The sequence below is a fragment of the Oncorhynchus tshawytscha genome, linkage group LG03, assembly GCF_018296145.1.
Source record: "Oncorhynchus tshawytscha isolate Ot180627B linkage group LG03, Otsh_v2.0, whole genome shotgun sequence".
Taxonomy (NCBI): Eukaryota; Metazoa; Chordata; class Actinopteri; order Salmoniformes; family Salmonidae; genus Oncorhynchus; species Oncorhynchus tshawytscha.
In genome coordinates, this window is record NC_056431.1 from 14,726,094 (window position 1) to 14,739,253 (window position 13,160).

General features: G+C 39.5%; 1 protein-coding gene across 4 annotated transcripts in view; it reads left to right on the top strand.

Moving 5' to 3' along the window:
- Positions 1–363: 363 nt before the first annotated feature.
- LOC112244539 (epithelial discoidin domain-containing receptor 1-like) overlaps positions 364–13,160 on the top strand; it is an 83,642-nt gene continuing 70,845 nt past the window's right edge. For 3 of the 4 annotated variants that reach the window (XM_042310384.1, XM_042310391.1, XM_042310388.1), the window contains exon 1: positions 364–734. The gene's annotated coding sequence lies outside the window, so the exon portion shown is untranslated. The remainder of the gene's footprint in view (positions 735–13,160) is intronic. The other variant, XM_042310378.1, reaches the window with a different exon arrangement.

Consider the following 13,160-nt stretch of genomic DNA (forward strand, 5'->3'; position numbering starts at 1 on the left):
AAGTGTTGCTTTTGATATCTCACATAAAGTAAGGATGTTGATGCTGAAAACCAGGGTACAGTTATCCAGACAGGCGTACAAGCAAGGGGTTAACAAGGTAAAATACCTCTGTTTCCTTCCCCTGTATTATATTTCATATTCCCCAAATCTCTCAATTCCTGTAACAAATAAAAATATCTCTATACCCAGGGCCTTACTCACATTTACAGTGCTGTTGTCGAGCCATGGGTCCCACCCAGGGCGACTACTGATTGGCTGTTTGCTGGGAGAAATTCAACAAGCACCTGGCTAGCTGTTGTGATTGGACACAGCCAGTGCAGTTATGTAAATGAGCCCCTGGCGCTGGCCTCGCGGTGAGCTGAGGTTTGAGCAGGGCTCTGTGTGCGCAGCTGAAACTAGGCTTCCTCAGTGAAGTAGACGAATAGAGAGCGACGGAGATATTAACGGTTTTCTCTTCCCGTTCTCTTGTCAGTACAAAACTTTAATCTTGACAAATGTGAGCTAGACAACTTTACATTTTCTACGTTTCTGGACGTAACGTGTTGCCTACTTTGGAGTGCTTTGTTTTCACAGTCGAAGAAAGGTCGAACGCGCCGCGCAACAACTGTAGGCAGCGTTGGATTATTCCCGTGGTGGAATATTTTGGTGGACAGTCACCGTCCTACACATTGCATAGGGGATATTCAAAACATTTAGAAGTTGCGAGTAGTGTCACATTTCTCCGTGACTTTTAGGTAAGTGGTAAAAACTACATCACGTTCATGCATTGATAAAGAGTACGCACTGTCAATAAACGCAAATTGCTAAATCGCTCATGCCAGTTAAGGAGCTGCTGTGGGTAGGCTATCTTCACGGTTACATGAGGTATTTATGTCCGTTTGTCTGTGAATGGGTGTTTGTGGGTTTATGTCAGTTTTGTCTGTCTGCCCCACTGTGTCGATTGGCGTCAAACAGTCTCGGTGTCAGGCGGGGAAGGCTGGTTTGGACTAGGGCCACAGAACTCGGGAAGCGCATAGTGAGGTGTAACGTTGCACCCACATTGCTTGTTTGTCTGGCCTGGTGATTAGATAAATTATATTTTCCAAGAGTCAACGAACTAACGTTAACTACTTAGTTATTTCATTGCATTATTCACATCTTCATTGGTGATGTAGTACATCAGATGTACAAAGTAGCTAGTTAGGACTATTGTAATTAGGCTACATTATATATATCCCTGCAGTATAAAAAATATCCTAATGTATAGCATTAGGTCTTATATAGCGTAGTTACAGTACATTGTACCTCTCTAAATGACAACAGAACTGATAACCACATAGGCCTAACTGCTCTTCACGCTATTCTATTATTTGATAGGCTGACCACTGTAATACCAGTGTATAAACAGTGTATTACCTAAAAAACGCACGGTCAGTTGTTCAATCGTTTATTGTTCTAAGTAGGCTACGTATATGAATTAGCTGGCCTGCATTTGGCCAACGCCTATGCGCAAATGTAGCTTTTTCATGTGTTTTCTTATTTAGGCTTTGCATTCCATTAGATCTGTTAGGTGCTTATCCGATTTCCTGCCCACAATTGACCCCCCCCCTAAATTGCAAATGATCTTCAGTTGTTTCAAATCATTCCCCCTGCCACATTCCATAATAAATAACCTTTCAGCAACATTGTTTGCTTTGAATTACCCAGAGTCTGTAAAACTATAGAGGTAATGGGCCGATTCTATTGATATGGCGCTCCTCAAACCCAGTCGGTGTTAAACACAATACATTCTACGGATGCAGAGTACTGCAAGGATGGGGGATGGGGTCAATAAAAAGTTGAGCGTTGACCGTGATGACCTCATAGCGTCCAGGTGGCCATTTCACACCTTGATGGAACATGGTGCGGTTATTAACCTTGTGACCTCGCGTGGCAAGCAGGTGACCCCAAACAAGGCAGAGCCGCTTGAATTATGTTCCTGTGGGATACACCAGTGTAGCGAATGGGGAGTTCTCCTCTGGGAAGCAATCAGTCACTGGAACAACCCCCCCAAACTAGCCTAAAGTACTGCCAGAGAAAATAAACATGTTTTTAGAGAATCCAGTCTCAACCTATGGAACACAATCGGACACCACCAAGGACTGAAGGGTTTTTAGAAGAAACACATGTGGAAGACAAGAGAAGGAAGAAGGAGAAACATGTCCATTATGTCCCAAGCATCATCACCCACAGTGTTAATGAATCCATCATGGAGAATGAATGGATCGATTATCCTCTGACAGAGACATGGGATGAATTACAGTGAGAGAGAATATGCTTTCTCATAGAACCAAGTTTGTGTGTGTGTTTTTTGGACACAAAGTAAACAATAGGGTTAGGGGGGTAATTGTGCAGAGAGAGCAGGGGTCTGGTTTCTCTTCCCTGTAGATATGTCTTTATTGGTTGTCCTGGCCAGGGGGCTGGTCCTGCTGCTGTGTCAGGAGGATGGTGTTGTTGGGGTGGGGGGGAAATGCTGCCTGGCTCGGGTTGGTTTAGCTGCCTGTGGTTTTGTTAATAGATAAAGAGACAATAAAACCCTTTCTACCCCTACTCTCTTTCCCCTATTCTCTCTCTTTTTCTCAATTCAATTCAAGGGGCTTTATTGGCATGGGAAACATATGTTTACATTGCCAAAGCAAGTGAAATGAATAAACAGTAAACATTACATTCACAAGTTCCAAAGAATAAAGTCATTACAAATGTCATTATGTCAATATACAGTGTTGTAACAATGTGCAAATAGGTAAAGTAAAAAAGGGAAAATAAATAAACATAAAAATGGGTTGTATTTGCAATGGTGTTTGTTCTTCACTGGTTGCCCTTTTCTTGTGGCAACAGGTCACAAATATTGCTGTTGTGATGGCACAGTGTGGTATTTCACCCAATAGATATGGGAGTTTATCAAAGTTAAAAACATTTTTTTAATTCTTTGTGGATCTGTTTAATCTGAAGGAAATATGTGTCTCTAATATGGTCATGCATTTGGCAGGAGGTTAGGAAGTGCAGATCAGTTTCCACCTCATTTTGTGGGCAGTGAGCACATAGCCTGTCTTCTCTTGAGAGCCATGTCTGCCTACGGCAACCTTTCTCAATTGCAAGGGTATGCTCACTTAGTCTGTACATAGTCAAAGATTTACTTAATTTGGGGTCAGTCACAGTGGTCAGGTATTCTGCCACGGTGTGCTCTCTGTTAACGGGTCAATTAGCATTCTAGTTTGCTCTATTGTTTTAGTTAATTCTTTCCAATGTGTCAAGTAATTCTCTTTTTTTCCCTCATGTTTTAGTTGTGTCTAATTGTGTTTCTGCCCTGGGGCTCTGTGGGGTATTTGGTATTTTTGGGTATTTAATTAGGATCCCCATTGGCTGTTGCAAAAGCAGCAGCTACTCTTCCTGGGGTCCACACAAAACATGACATAATACAGAACATTAATAGACTGTTTGTGTTTGTGGACAGAGCCACAGGACCAGCTTGCTTAGGGGACTCTTCTCCAGGTTCATCTCTCTGTGGGTGATGGCTTTCTCTCTCTCTCTCTCTCTCTCTCTCTCTCTCTCTCTCTCTCTCTCGCTCTCGCTCGCTCTCTCTCTCTATGCCTCCTCTCTGTCCCCTACTCGCTCGCTCTCCCCTCTGCTGTGCTGGTAATACCGATGAAGAGTGAGGACAGAGAGGAGGAGCATTGTGTTGATAGATAGACCCTGAAGGGATCATAGATTTGTTCTGTCCGTGTCTAATGGGCATTTGGATGCCAAACCTCCATGTCGTCCCAAGAGGATGGTTGTCATTTCATAGTCTGGTTCTATCAGCTTTAGAGAAGAGACAAGAAGATATTGACATATTATAGCCTACAGTATTTAGATCATACTTCAACAATGTGAGTATACCACTGCATACAAATTGGATTATTGTGAATTCTTTGGAGTTTTGTACAGGAAAATATGAATTTACAGAGTCAGAATGATTTTCTTTGTAAGTGCTCTATGCAAGTTATCTGTTCAGTCTATCAGTAAGAGGTATCTGTTGGAAGCACAAATATTGTACAATCCAGGCGTGCAAGGCTCTTAGAGACTTACCCAGAAATACTCGCAGCTGTAATCACTGCCAAAGGTGATTCTAACATGTATTGAGTCAGGGGGTTGAATACTTATCTAATCAAGTAATATTAGTGTTTTATTTTTCCTATATTTTTTTAGTTGTTATATTCTTTTTTCACCTTGACATTGCAGAGTATTTTGTGTAGATCATTGACAAAAAATGTATACATTTTAATCACACCTTGTAACATAACAAAATGTGGAAAAAGTCAAGGGGTGTGAATACTTTCTGAATGCACTGTAGATGCATGTAATTACACCAAGACATGCATACTACATACCACATTATCAGTTAAAACGTAATAAATGTAACTGGGTTTAGGTGATTGTGAAGCATTCAGGTTTAGTCTCCGCCAGTATACAGTCACACAGGTTAATCATTGACCTCGCTGCTGATGACACCATTGTCCTCTTTTTCAGGACATTGTGTTTATGAGACATTTATTAGATGTAGTGTTAGGAGAGATACTGTAACGTTTGTTAAATGACTTCGATCCTCAAAAGTGATGCGCTCACATGTAAAAAAATATATATATATTTTACTGGTTCATAGGAATATAAAACGTGAATCAAAATAACAAATTAACCACATACTGCCTGCTTGCAAAACCTCAGCTTTATTGCAATCTACTGTATTTCAATAGCCAATGATTCCATATACCATTGAGGTCTGTTGAACTAAACATTGGCTATTGAAATAATAAGAGCTGAAACTTTGCTAGCATACACAGTGTACAGGATTGAGTTTTATAATCTGTAATCTTAGATTAAAGCATAGTAATATCATCCTTTTAGGGATGGAATAGCTTGTATGGAAGCAGTTGTCCATATCACAATTCTTTGTTGTTGTACTAATTGGCTCCCAACAGGCTGACAGACCTCATGTTCAGGAATAATTCAATTACCAAGGACGAGCAGGTTCCATCTACACGCTCAGACAAAGTAGCCTTTTTACACCTCCAAAAAGAAAGCATTGGCTAAATGGTTTATCTCTTGTCCCAAAACCAATTTCCCCTTGGTCTAGACAGCTAGCTAGACTTTTCAATCCAATTTCTTTCTCATACTTTTCTCTTGCAAGCATTTGAATATCTGTCAAAGAGAGAGGAAGAAGAGAGAGGAAGAAGAGAGAGAGAAATTCTAAATTGCATAATGGGCAGCGACACTTAAAAGCGGGATGTGAAGTCGTTTTGGGTTCTGCGTGTCGGTTTGTTTCAAACCATTTCTGAGACCCATTTGATCTCCCCCTCTCTCCTCTCCATCTCCATCCGTCTCTCCCTCTGCCCCATCCAACATACCTTTGATGCAGTAATTGAACGTTCTGGCAATCTGTCTCTCTCCAAATCTCTCTGAACATCTCTTCTTTCACTTCATCTTCCACAACTCTCTCTCTCTCTCTCTCTCTCTCTCTCTCTCTGTCTCTCTCTGTCTCTCTGTCCCCCTCCGGCTGAAGCAGCACTAGATAATTTATCCTTATATTCCTTTCCCTCATCCTCCCATCTCTTTATCATTAACATCACCCCCCCCATCTCTGCCTCCACTCATCTGTGAGGTTACCATCCTCCCAACCCTGATAGATAGTGTTGGTATGGGGCTGGGTAAACAGTTTGTGTCTATTGGCTGTGGCTGGACTGTTTGAATGAGTGAATTTGTCAGTGTATTTTATCTGGGGATCTCACATACCCTCAGCATATCATGCCAACATAAGAGCTGACTGGGATTCCTCTGTCTGCATGCTGTATAATGAGCACTCATCTTCAGGGTTGTTCATTTCAGTGATACAGTCAGGGAGCATTTGAATAGTGAAGTGTGTACCCCAAACAACCCAAAAGGCATTTCAGATCATTATATTGTAATGATTTTATTCCTACGAATGTGTCGTGCCTGAGCACTGACTCACTGTTGTTGTTTAAAACACAATAGAATGCCTTAGTACTGTATGTATGTATCTAGTACTGTATGTAGGTACTGTATGTATGTATCTAGTACTGTATGTATGTACTGTATGTATGTATGTATGTATGTATGTATGTATGTATGTATGTATGTATGTATGTATGTATGTATGTATGTATGTATGTATGTATGTATGTATATAGTACTGTATGTATGTATCTATTACTGTATGTATGTACTGTGTGTATGTATCTAGTACTGTATGTATGTACTTTATGTATGTATCTAGTACTGTATGTATGTACTGTATGTATGTATCTAGTACTGTATGTATCTAGTACTGTATGTATGTATCTAGTACTGTATATATGTATCTAGTACTGTATGTATGCACTTTATGTATGTATGTATCTAGTACTGGATGTATGTACTGTATGTATCTAGTACTGTATGTATGTACTGTATGTATGTATCTAGTACTGGATGTATGTATATAGTACGGTATGTATGTATCTAGTACTGTATGTATGTACTTTATGTATGTATGCATCTAGTACTGTATGTATGTACTGTATGTATGCATCTAGTACTGTATGTATTTATGTATCTAGTACTGTATGTATGTACTTTATGTATGTATCTAGTACTGTATGTATGTATTTAGAACTGTATGTATGTACTGTATGTATGTATCTAGTACTGTATGTATGTACTGTATGTATGTATCTTGTACTGTATGTATGTATCTAGTACTGTATGTATGTACTGTATATATGTATGGATCTAGTACTGTATGTATGTACTGTATGTATGTAACTCGTACTGTATGTATGTACTGTATGTATGTATCTCGTACTGAATGTATGTATCTAGTACTGTATGTATGTACTGTATGTATGTATGTATCTAGTACTGTATGTATTTCATGTATGTATGTATGCATCTAGTACTGTATGTATGTACTGTATGTATCTATTTCTGTATGTATGTATGTATCTAGTACTGAATGTATGTATCTAGTACTGTATGTATCTACTGAATGCATGTATCTAGTACTGTATGTATGTACTGTATGTATGTATCTAGTACTGTATGTATGTACTGTATGTATCTATTTCTGTATGTATGTATGTATCTAGTACTGAATGTATGTATCTAGTACTGTATGTATCTACTGAATGCATGTATCTAGTACTGTATGTATGTACTGTATGTATGTATCTAGTACTGTATGTATGTACTGTATGTATGTACTGTATGTATGTATATAGTACTGTATGTATGTACTGTATGTATGTATCTAGTACTGTATGTACTGTATGTATGTATCTAGTACTGTATGTATGTATCTAGTACTGTATGTATGTACTGGATGTATGTATCTAGTACTGTATGTATTTAATGTATGTATGTATCTAGTACTGCATGTATGTACTGTATGTATGTATCTAGTACTGTGTGTATGCATGTAGTACTGTATGTATGTACTGTATGTATGTATCTAGTACTGTATGTATGTACTGTATGTATGTATCTAGTACTGTATGTACTGTATGTATGTATGTATCTAGTACTGTGTGTATGTATCTAGTACTGTGTGTATGTACTGTATGTATGTATCTAGTACTGTATGTATGTATCTAGTATTGTATGTATGCATCTAGTACTGTATGTATGTATCTAGTACTGTATGTATGTGTCTAGTACTGTATGTATGTATGTATATATCTAGTACTGTATGTATGTACTGTATATATATATCTAGTACTGTATGTATGTACTGTATGTATGTATCTAGTACTGTATGTATGTACTGTATGTATGTATGTATCTAGTACTGTATGTATGTATTTAATGTATGTATGTATCTAGTACTGTATGTATGTACTGTATGTATGTATATATCTAGTACTGTATGTATGTACTGTATGTAGGTATCTAGTACTGTATGTATGTATGTATCTAGTACTGTAGGTATGTAAAGTATGTATGCATCTAGTACTCTATTTATGTATATAGTACTGTATGTATGTATATATCTAGTACTGTATGTATGTACTGTATGTATGTATATATCTAGTACTGTATGTATGTACTGTATGTATGTATATATAGTACTGTATGTATGTACTGTATGTATGTATCTAGTACTGTATGTATGTATATATCTAGTACTGTATGTATGTATGTATGTATGTATATATCTAGTACTGTATGTATGTACTGTATGTATGTATATATATCTAGTACTGTATGTATGTACTGTATATATGTATCTAGTACTGTATGTAGGTATGTATATATCTAGTACTGTATGTATGTATTGTATGTATGTATATATCTAGTACTGTATGTATGTACTGTATGTATGTATCTAGTACTGTATGTACTGTATGTATGTATGTATCTAGTACTGTATGTATGTATCTAGTACTGTATGTATGTACTGTATGTTTGTATCTAGTACTGAATGTATGTATCTAGTACTGTATGTATTTAATGCTTGTATGTATCTAGTACTGTATGTATGTACTGTATGTATGTATCTAGTACTGTGTGTATGTATGTACTGTATGTATGTATGTAGTACTGTATGTATGTACTGTATGTATGTATGTAGTACTGTATGTATGTACTGTATATATGTATCTAGTACTGTATGTATGTACTGTATGTATGTATCTAGTACTGTATGGTTGGTAATAGGAACATGTCTTCCAAAAGTGTGTTTACAAACTAAATAAATTCTTTACATTAGTTGTTTTATGAGTCAGAGTCAGACTCACTGGACACATTCTATATGACTGCTATCATATTTGCCTACGGTAAGTAAGGAAACTTACAAACTTCAGTCGACTTCAGTCCCAAATAATGAGCTCTTTTTCTTTCATCTCTCTCTCTCTCTCTCTCTCTCTCTCTCTCTCTCTCTCTCTCTCTCTCTCTCTCTTTCTCTCTCTCCCAGTGTTGCTAACACACCCGTCGACTCATGTGGTACAGTACCCCACCAATCATTACTCAGGGCTTCCGGATGACTCTAGAAAACTTTAGAAAAGTTCCAGGAAAGAAAACGCACGATGCCATACTAAACATCAAAGAATTGCTTATTTTAACAAGCAGCATCCCAAATGGCACCCTATTCCCTATATATAGTGCACTACTTTTGACCAGAGCTCTCCTAGGTCCTGGTTAAATGTAGTGCACTATAAAGGGAATACAGTGCCATTTGGGACTAAAACTATGTCTCTTTATCACCTCACTGTTCTGAGTAACACCATCCCTGTTGAGGTTCTGACTATGACATCAGCCTTCCCCTTCCAGGCATTAGGACCAGGATACTGCCGTGTGAAGTGTCAGTGAGCTCTTTTTAGGAGCAGAGAGAAATTAGCTGGTAGAGGGATCAACCGATGCCTGAGGGGTGTGAATGATAATGAAAAATGATAATGGGTGTGTTCGTGTGTGTGTCAGCGTGAGTTTCATCTAGAACCAGACTCCACGTTAGAGTTGAGATTTTGTTTGGTGTGTGTGTGTGTGTGTACGTGCGTGTGTGTGTGTGTGTGTGTACGTGCGTGTGTTTGAATGGTCCAGACTGACATTAAACAGCTCTGAGGGTGTCTTCAGCCTTCCCCTGCATGACCATTTATTTGTTTTGAAGAAGAAGTAGTTAGTGAAGTAGAGAGAGTCTGTTTTTCTCACTGCGGTTCTAAATGCTGAGCCTCGCACAACACATTCCAGTTTGACCTGCTCTCTCTCTTTTCTCTCTCTCCACACTATTCCTCCCTCCTTTTCCCTCCTGTCCTCCTTTCCATTTCAATGCTAAGTCACTGGGTGAATCATTCTCACCCTCCTGCTGCCAAGGTCCCGTCTTTGTCTAACGCTGTCTAATGCTTACTCTATATTTCTGAGTCAGGCTTCTAAATATGGAAGGCCCTCTCTCTCTCTTTCTCTCTCTCTGCTCCTCTACTCCTCTCTACTGCTTTCTCCTCTACCCATTTCTTGTTTCTTCTCCCCCTTTCTCTTCTCCTCTCCCCCCTTTCTCTTCTCCTCTCCCCCCTTTCTCTTCTCCTCTCCCCCTTTTCTCTCCAACTCTCTCGCCGCCGTGGTGGACCAGGCAGCAGTCCGTTTTCTCTGTCCCCATTGTGAGAGTAGCACGGTGCTGTCACATACGTCTCCTTTCTCTCATCCCCCTTTCTTTCTCCTCTCCCCTTTTCTCTCCAACTCTCTCGCCGCCGTGGTGGACCAGGCAGCAGTCCGTTTTCTCTGTCCCCATTGTAAGAGTAGCATGTCTCCTTTCTCTCATCCCCTTTCTTTCTCCTCTCCCCTTTTCTCTCCAACTCTCTCGCCGCCGTGGTGTTTTCTCTGTCCCCATTGTAAGAGTAGTATGTCACATACGTCTCCTTTCTCTCATCCCCTTTCTTTCTCCTCTCCCCCTTTTCTCTCCAACTCTCTTGCCACCGTGGTGGACCAGGCAGCAGTCCGTTTTCTCTGTCCCCATTGTGAGAGTAGCATGGTGCTGTCACATACGTCTCCTTTCTCTCATCCCCCTTTCTTTCTCCTCTCCCCCTTTTCTCTCCAACTCTCTCGCCACCGTGGTGGACCAGGCAGCAGTCTGTTTTCTCTGTCCCCATTGTGAGAGTAGCACGGTGCTGTCACATACATCTCCTTTCTTTCCTCCCCCTCATCCCCCTTTCTTTCTCCTCTCCTCAGACAGGTGGTAGTGAGACAGTGTAAATTGAATTCAGGGAATTAGTCTGAGGCCTTGTGTCACACTAGAACTGTAACAAACCCTCAGAGGTCCAGTATAGCTAGAGTCAGTCTAGCATCACAGATTGATATTCACTCTATCGCTAGTATGTCATTAGGATGTCAATAATACTCGAGCTGTATTACATACTTGTTATAGTATAGGTCTCATATGGAAAACAGTACATCATAAGTTAGATAGGTCCTGTTATTCCTATGATAGGTCCTGTTATTCCTATGATAGGTCCTGTTATTCCTATGATAGGTCCTGTTATTCCTATGATAGGTCCTGTTATTCCTATGATAGGTCCTGTTATTCCTATGATAGGTCCTGTTAGGTCCTGTTATTCCTATGATAGGTACTGTTATTCCTATGATAGGTACTGTTATTCCTATGATAGTTACTGTTATTCCTATGATAGGTCCTGTTATTCCTATGCCTAGGGCTAAATTCCGTTAAAACATAATAATTTTTTCAGTGCTAAAATTTTCTCACCAAGACTATGTTTATAGCTTGAGACTTAAAGAGATTTGACGGGTTCTTAATTCAGATTCAGTGGAAGTACTCCTCCCTGGATTTTCGTGACTGCATGTCTCTCCCATCTAGGGCCGCAGGTAGCCTAGCGGTTAGAGCATTGGGTCAGTAACCAAAAGGTTGCTGGTTTGAATACCCGAGCTGATCAGGTGAAAAATCTGCTGTTGTGCCATTGAGCAAAGCACTTAACCCTACTTTTCTCCGGGGGCGCCATACTACTATGGCTGACCCTGTAAAGCAACACATTTCACTGCACCTATCTGGTGTATGTGACAATAAAACATATACTGAACAACAATATAAATGCATGATGCAACCATTTCAAAGATTTTACTGAGTTACAATTCATATGAGAAAATCAGTCAATTTGAAATGAATTAATTCAGCCCTAATCTATGGATTTCACAACAGTTGGTCAAAGATACCTTGGGACTCAGCTTCTTCTTCCACACCTGTCCGGTGGATGGATTATCTTGGCAAAGGAGAAATACTCACTAACAGGGACGTCAACAACTTTGTGCACAACATTTGAGAGAAATAAGCTTTTTGTGCGTATGGAACATTTCTGGGATCTTTTATTTCAGCTCATGAAACATGGGACCAACACTTTATATGTTGTGTTTATAATTTTGTTCAGTGTATATATACAGAACACCTTCCTAATATTGAGTTGCACCACCTTTTGCCTCAATTTGTTGGTCCATGTTTACCACAATGCAGTTGTATCAAGTTGGCTGGATGTCCTTTGGGTGACGAACCCTTCTTGGTCCACACAGGAAACTGTTGAGTATGAAAAATCCAGCAGCATTGCAGTTTTTGACACACACAAACCCGGTGAACCTGGCACCTACTATCATCCCCTGTTCAAAAGCACTTCAATATTTTGTCTTGCCTAATCACCCTCTGAATGGCACATATAGAATCCATGTCTCAATTGTCTCAAGACTTAAAAATACTGTAACCTGTCTCCTCCCCTTTATCTACACTGATTGAAATGGATTTAACAAATGACATCAATAAAGGATCATAGTTTTTACATGGATTCACCTGGTCAGTCTATGTGTTCCTAATGTTTGGTACACTCAGTGTATATATCCAGGATAGGGATTATGGAGAGAGGGAGTAGCTCCACTAGGACAGGTGTAATCATCCGTTTGAGGCCCAGAGCAGTTCCCTGGACGTGCACCGACAAGTAAGGAGATCTAAGCCCCGTCTGAGAACCAAAACAAAACCGTTAGAGTAGCAGACAGTGAGAGTGAAACAAAATTCTTGTCCCGTGGGAACCAATTGTAGTCCAAAATGGCACCCTATACCCTACACAGTGCTTTACTTTTGAAAAGGGCCTTTTCTTTCTCTCAATTTTAAAAAAATATTGTAGTTAGATTGTGGCTTCTAGCAATGTATTGTCTGCATCATTTCCATTCCCCCATATTTTTTTAATTTTACTTAACTAGGCAAGTCAGTTATGAACAAATTCTTATTTTCAATGACGGCCTAGGAACAGTGGGTTAACTGCCTGTTCAGGGGCAGAATGACAGATTTGTACCTTGTCAGCTTGGGGTTTGAACTTGAAAACTTCCAGTTACTGGTTCAACGCACTAACCACTAGGCTATCCTGCCACCCCAAAAAATAGACAGTATATGTATATATATACAGTATATCACAAAAGTGAGTACACCCCTCACATTTTTGTAAATATTTGAGTATATCTTTTCATGTGACAACACTGAAGAAATGACACTTTGCTACAATGTAAAGTAGTGAGTGTACAGCTTGTATAACAGTGTAAATTGGCTGTCCCCTCCACTCAACACACAGCCATTAATGCATATGAAAGCTTTCTAGATCTGATGCCTAGGCTTTAGCTCAGTGTGCTAACGTGGT